General features: G+C 39.8%; 1 pseudogene; it reads left to right on the forward strand.

The window, feature by feature from the left end:
• The first annotated feature begins 610 nt into the window (after positions 1-610).
• LOC111547856 lies at positions 611-1,427 on the forward strand (annotated as a pseudogene).
• Positions 1,428-7,416: the final 5,989 nt, after the last annotated feature.

Consider the following 7,416-nt stretch of genomic DNA (forward strand, 5'->3'; position numbering starts at 1 on the left):
GTGCTCAAGCTCCCATTAGAGAAAAAGGCAATGGCAGAATGCTGCCCATCTCAGCCCCAACACCCTTGAGGTGACCACCTCAAGCAGAAGGCACATCAGTTAATGGGGTGCAAGCAGAGAGGAAGAGGCAGGGTGAGGCCAGGGTGTGAGGGCATAGGAAGCAGGCAGCCATGAACCCATCCTGGGGAAGTGGGAGGAGGGGCGATCAGGAGGGAGCTGAGGCTCCATGTACCTGGCTCATGCTCCAATGTTCCATCGGACTTCACTTACGAAAATACAGATTCTAAAATAAAACTACGAGGAATGTCATGACAGAAAATGCTGAGCATTAAGCCCCATTATGAGGCCCTTCTGAGCTGGGGATCCTGTGTGACTGCACTGTTCTCACACCCTAAGGCTGGCCCTGTCAGCAGACAGTGAGATCTGAAGAGAAGAAACTTTGAAGCGACAAAAATTTTGTTACACCCTTCCTCCAGGGTCATGGGGACCTACTTACCATATGTTTCAGAACCTAGTGGGGCACTCAAGTGACTCTTCTCTGAAGAAGAAAAGTTGATTTGATTTATTCTGTGCACCTAGCGTAAAGGTGGCTGGCAGTTTCTTCATATATATGGTGTCTGACACAGTGGTGGAGCCCTTCGACGCCACTTTCTCAGTCCACCAGCTCATAGAAAACACAAGTGAGACCTTTTGCGTTGATAATGAAGCTCTCTATGACATCTGCTTCAGACCCCTAAAGTTGCCCACACTCAACTATGGTGACCTGAACCACCTGGTGTCTGCCACCATGAGTAGGGTCACCACCTGCCTGCACTTCCCAGGCCAGCTGAATGCTGACCTTGGGAAACTGGCCATAAACATGGTCCCATTTACCCACCTGCACTGCATGCCTGGCTTTATCCTGCTGACCAGCTGGGGCAGCCAGCAGTACCGGGTCTTCATGGTGGTTGAGCTCACTCAGCAGACGTTTGATGCCAAGAGTATGCTGAGTGCCTGTGCGACCCCTGCAAAGCTGCTACCTAATGGCAGCTGCCATTTTCAGGGGCCACATGTCCTGGAGGGAGGTGGATGAGCAAATGCTTAACAGCCAAAACTAGAACAACAGCTACCTTGCTGACTGGATCCCCCACAATGTGAAAACAGCTTTCTGTGACATCCCACTCCCAGGGCTAAAAATATCTGCTGCCTTCACTGGCAACAACATGGCCATCCAGGAGCTGTTCAGATGCATTTCAAAGCAGTTCACTGCCATGTTCACGCACAAGGCCTTCTTGCCCTGGTGATTCGGTGAGGACATGGATGAGATGGAATCCACTGAGGCCAAGAACAACAGGAACAACCTGATGTTCAAGTACCAACAGTACCGGGAGGAAGGAGAGTTTGAGGAGTGGGCCCGGAGGAGGTGGCCTAGTAGAGCCTTCTGTTAGATAGAAGTGACATGAATTCTTGATTTACTCCCAGTGTGTTCTATGAAAGCCATGTCTTTCTGTGTGTGCACTTGCTGTGTGTTCACCCGTATTAAAGCATTTTCATAGCAAAAAAGAAAAAGTTATCTAAGTTATGAAAGTTTTGCATCACCAAGCACAGTAGTTAGGCAAAGAAAATCCTCTAAGAAATTCACACTTTTTGAAGAGGGTGATTAAATCATTAGTAAGATAAAATAACAGCAACGATAATAAAAGCATTGACACCTTCCCAAGCAACAGTGTTGCCACAGGGAAAGCAACTCGCAAGTACATTTGTGTTCATTCAGGTATGATTACTGCTCTTTGCTTTTAACTGGATTTGGTAGAAAAGAAAACTATTATAAATACACGTTTTTTAAGTGTCCAATGAAGAAAAAAAGGAAATATAGTATATTTTATTATGGAACGTTATCAACTTATATTGGCCAAAATCTTCTGATGATCACCAAGTAAAAGAATAGTAAACCAGTCAGGTTACAACTTAATGAGGAGCCTCAGCTTTTCTTTCCCAGAACACAGACTGGTAAGGAGAAGAGATAACTATTTTCTTCCATTGTTTCCCTCCTCTTTTCATCTAAGCACATTACACTGAATATTCTGTTAGATTGTATCACCCTGGACTTTACCTCCTCTTTCTTCTTTCAAAGGCATTATGTTAGCACATTTTATACCAAACATATTTTACTATGTTCCTGATTCATAATTATATTATTTGAATTTAATGTTTTGTTGATGTCAACATTGGGATTATCACAGTTTCATTAAGCATATTTCATGCTGCAGTGTGTTTTGGTCACTGGCTCAGGTTATAGCAATAAGGATTCTAGAAAAATAACAAATATATTAGTTTTATGTGGCATAAATCACTGTGCAAACATTCAATTTTATTTCATAGTCTGTTTATTATTCCATCATTCCCTCCCATGATGTTAATAGTTTAAATTTTAATACATGGATGCAACATACAATACACAAGTTGTTTCATTTGGCTATTTCAATATAAGAAAACAAATAAAAATGAAAGGGAAGTTTTTGCCATCTGCTACTTTGAAGAATTATTATTAATGCATAATCTAATTATTGTACAACTATGTGGTTCTCAGCCTTTATGTTACTTTATCTTTTTGTGGGAAAAAAAAAAGTACTTTAAAAAAGTTCTACCTTCAAAGAGCTCTGGAGTCCTCAATTCCAGGGGCTTCAGTATGCTTCAGTAACTGTCTAACCTCGTCAATTCCAGTGGATTCAATACACTTTAGTAAATCCCTCCCATCGCCCTGCTTTGAACCTTGTCTTCAACTCTAACATTAACCCCAAAATACTACTCTCTGACAAGTTCTTACCTGACCAGCCCTTGACTCATCCATTGATCCTTCCTGATCTCAAGTCCTTCCCTGCCATCTGGGACACTACGGTTTACCACTTGGCATATCATTTCCCTCTAACAAGTTTAATTCTCTAGAGCGTGTGTTTGATCTCATAGGCACTAATAGACAATTTCTCAATTTTTTAATTGGTCTTTGTCCTTCTTTCTTATGTACTCACTTACCGTTCCCTGTGAGCTCCCAATCTAACCCGGATCTCCTCCTTCTCAGCAGATGGTCTTGCCTGAATACTTAGTGAAGTCTCAACCATCTTCTTTTTCTCGTCCATGCTCAGAGTAAGAGGTATGTCTCTTCCCCATTGATTCTCTACTTTTCTCATCATCTCAGGCCCCCCACTTCCCCTTCCCTCTCCTTCGAGAGCTTCCCCAACTCCCCTCTCCTGTGTGTTCAACCTCTTCCCCTTACTGGGTCTATTTTTCACATTATAAGCATGCTCAACTTTGTTCTCCTTAAAACAATGGAATAAAAGACATCTTCTGATCCCACAATACCTGACCAGTTTCTCTAACACACACAGGGCTTACATTTCACGTCTTATTTTCCCTACCTCACCCTCATGCTACCTCTCTTCACCTAGTTAAATCCAACTCTTCTTTTGGATATCAGGGCACGTATCAAACCTTGGGGAAATTATCCTGACTGCCCAAGCCTGATCAACTTCCATTGTCAAACACTTGCAATGAACTGTTCAGAGAATTGTTCTAATTTTAATTACACATATGGTTCATTTATTAACTTTTATTCCCATTACTCTTTAAGCTTTCAGAGAGCAGGCACTATCTTCTTTTAGAACAGCATTTTACCTTCAGTGTATTACACAGATCCTAGAATATATTTGGTGTTTGACAAATATTTATAAATGAATGGATATGTTCATTGATTGTATCTCTTAAATCCTCTTCTAAAAGTATATTGTAGTTCATCCATTGCTCTGGTATGCATGTGGGTGTCCCTTAAAATTCGTATGTTGGAAATTAACTCCCAATGTGATAGTACAGCCTTTAGGAGGTGATTAGGAGGTACAGCATTTAGGAGGTGATTAAGTCATGAGGTCTTTGCCTTCATGAATAAAATTAGTACTTTTATGAAAGAGGTTGAAGGGAGCTGCCTTGCCCTTCTGCCATGTGAGGACACAGCAATAAAGTGCCACTAATGAAACAGAGAATGAGCTCTCACCAGATACCAAATCTGCCACTACGTTGATCATGAATTTCCCAGTCTCCAGAACTGTGAGCAATAAATTCTGTTGTTTAAAAATTGCCTTATCTAAGGTATTTTGTTATAGCAGCAGGAATGGAGTAAGACATATTCAGAAAAACAAATATGAGTCTTTCAGCAAAATGAAACACCTAATTTTGTCTTCATATTAGTAATACTAAAAGGCAAAAAGCATGCACAGTGAAAAACAAAAAGGCATTGGCTTAAAGATTGGGAAGCCACCTCCCAGTTTGTCTGCCATGCTTAACCTCTTACACATTGTGGGAAACAGACCTAGATTATTTGAAGGTTCTTCTGAAACCATCTAATTTTCAGAATATTGCCCATTAATGCAATTAATGAACTATTTCAGAAGAAAACTTTGAAAACTGTATTATTTCTCAAGAAATATTTTGAAATTATTTGTATCTATTGAGCATCTACTTAACAAATGTTAATTTGGCCTACGGACTTGCTTTTAACTATGCACTAGCTCATACATGCATAGCAACCAACATACCTGGATATAACTACTTTAAGATGCCACAGAAAAGGTTTCCTTTACCACGAGGAAACACAGCCAGCCCAATTCCAATTACACATGGAAACTAGAACTTGGATACCATCTATTTCTCTAGTGAAAAGATGAGGAATATGTTGTGAAAAATGATGACAGAGTGTCCATTTCTAATGGGGAATTTTGACACTCTATTAATAATCAATTTTTTCATGGATTTTCCATTTGTCTTTTTCCCAAAAGATGCAGTTATGGCTTTTTCCACAGTGGTTTTAAAAATGTGTATTTTCTAATAATCTTCTATTTTTATAATGTATCTTTCATCAAACTCTCTGCTTTGGCTTTGTCTAAAGTAAAGGATGAAAAAAAATAACTTGCTTAAAAATTTTCAATGGAGTTTAACAAGATAAATTCCTGAGGTAGGTTTCATCTGGGATTCCTATTTCTAGAGACTTCACCATGTGGAAAGATGCTCTGAACTGATAATTATGTAAACCTAAAGGAAAACATTAGGCTGAACATATGTAGCTGGACTTTCAACAAAGTATTCAATTATGTTTTATAAAAGTAATGTCACTAAGGAAAAGAGACAGAGTCCTTTTTTAAGTCCTTGTAAGTAATTGTATAAGTTCTCATATTCAGAGTACCAATATTTGCTAAATTTCCTAATGGCATTTAGCAATAAGGCTTACTATTAAAAAAGGAGAGGTACCTCAGCAAAATATTCAGGTTGTAAATGTTTAGGGAATTAAGGAGTTGGTAGGTGGTTAATAAAACCAGAAGATAAATAGCTAAGGAGAAAGCAAATGAAGCAGGAGCTGTTAGTGTTTTTCATAGTCACCATATAAGCCAAACAATGTGGTTTATAATTATGATGTATGCATGGATTTGTCTAGAAAGACACATTATGGTAAGGCTTACATCAAAATAAGATCAGAAAAACCTTTTCTAGTGGTAGCTATACATCACTAACCTACTAACAAAGGTACTAACTTCAACTTGCCTTGGGACTCAGCCCGTGTCAAACAAGAATCCTCTTTTGAAGATTAAAATCAGGCAGCATTCACCAGCTCAGCTGGTGTTTTGTTTTGTTTTTTGTTTTGTTTCGTTTTGTTTTTTTGAGACAGGATCTCTCCCTGTTACCCAGGCTGGAGTGCAGTGGCACAATCTCAGCTCACTGCAACCTCCACCTCCTGGGCTCAAGGGATCCTCCCACTTCAGTCTCCCAACTAGCTGGGACTACAGGCAAGTGCCACCTTGCCCAGCTAATTTCTTTATTTTTTGTAGAGACAGGGTTTCACCATGTTGCCCAGGATGGTCTCAAACTCCTGGGCTCAAGCAATCCACAAGCCTCAGTCTCCCAAAATGCTGGGATTACAGGCATGAGTCACCATGCCCAATCTAACCTGATGCTTAAATCCAAGTATCGAGTATGGTGGCTTCTCAAAAAGTTTTAAGTATGGAATTACCACATATGGAATATAGTCCATGGAAATTCAACTTGACTTGAATTTGAAATATATATCTATATATGCACATACACTTGTTTTATATGTGCACCAAAGTTGGTGTTTATTAACAGGATGTTTCTATCACTCACATGAAAAAGAGTTTGTGAGGCTTTTAGGTGCACCCACCTGCACTGCTTACCTTGCAAACTCACCCCAACCTCTTTCTTGCCTGTATGGATAGTCCTATTTACATTTCATATACCAGAGAAAGCCTAAGTAATTTGTTACTTAAAAAAAAAAAAGATGACATTTATTGGCAAGGCCCCAACATTATTAATTTATGAGAGAAGGCTATAGTAACTTATCCAAGAAGGGCACATGTCTTCTTCTCTGTCTTCCTTGACCACATTTGTGGCTGTGTTTCCTCCTTCCCTGAATGCTTATTATCCCCATGATCCTAGAGGAAAAATGACTCATCTGCTCAAAGGTGAATGTTTCAGAGTGTTTATTATTTGAGACCTGGCTGGCTTGTGTTTACAGCTTTTCCTGTGATTTTTGTTTTATTCAGAGTTTTCTGAGCATGATCTTTTTCATCTCTGCTGACTTGGCAATGATTTTATTTCAAAGGAAATGCCCCCCTCAAACACTACTTTCCTGGTGAGTGCCTATTTGTCCTTAAAGTCCAAGTTAATAGGAAACCTCCTCATAGAAGCTCTTCAGGGTCCTTCTTTCCATCTCTCATTGGGTTAATCACTCGCATATCTGCGCTCCCAGGGTATCCCAACACAGACATCTACGGCTGCGCTTTCCCCACCACATTGCAATGTCCTTCCACTCAGAGAGGAGAGAACTGGGCACTTCCCTACTAGACTGTTGCTCTTCTCCCATGTAGAGAATTTTTTGTCTCTATATCATCTGCACGTAAGACAATGCCAAGAACTAATAGATCCCCAGTTAGTGTTTGTTCAATGTTGATTAGTTGAATTCTAACAGGTTGTCTATTATATTACTAGAGGAGCTGAGATTTAAATCCAGGCCTATTGTATCCAAAGCACATGATATTTCCCCTCCGACATATGATCTGTGTATCTGTCCACTAAGCCTCATTTTTTTCTTCCTCCTGACCACACAACTAGAGTTAATCTTCCAGTCACAAATAAACAAAAGTAAAATATGCCACTTTAAGGCCTGGCTTCTAAAAATAACTCCTCCCAATCTTGTACCATTTATTTCTTCCTTTGTTTGCTAGCTACATTCAGAAGACCCAATAGAGGAATCCAAGACCCTAGTAAATGGCAGAGCCATCAGATAGAAAAAGTCTGGGCTCCTGAGTCACCACGTGGAGGAAGCTAACAATATCCTAGTAGAAATATTGTATAAGCAAAAAAAGAATACTGTATGTT

This window comes from Piliocolobus tephrosceles, chromosome 3 (assembly GCF_002776525.5).
Source record: "Piliocolobus tephrosceles isolate RC106 chromosome 3, ASM277652v3, whole genome shotgun sequence".
In the NCBI taxonomy this organism is placed as follows: Eukaryota; Metazoa; Chordata; class Mammalia; order Primates; family Cercopithecidae; genus Piliocolobus; species Piliocolobus tephrosceles.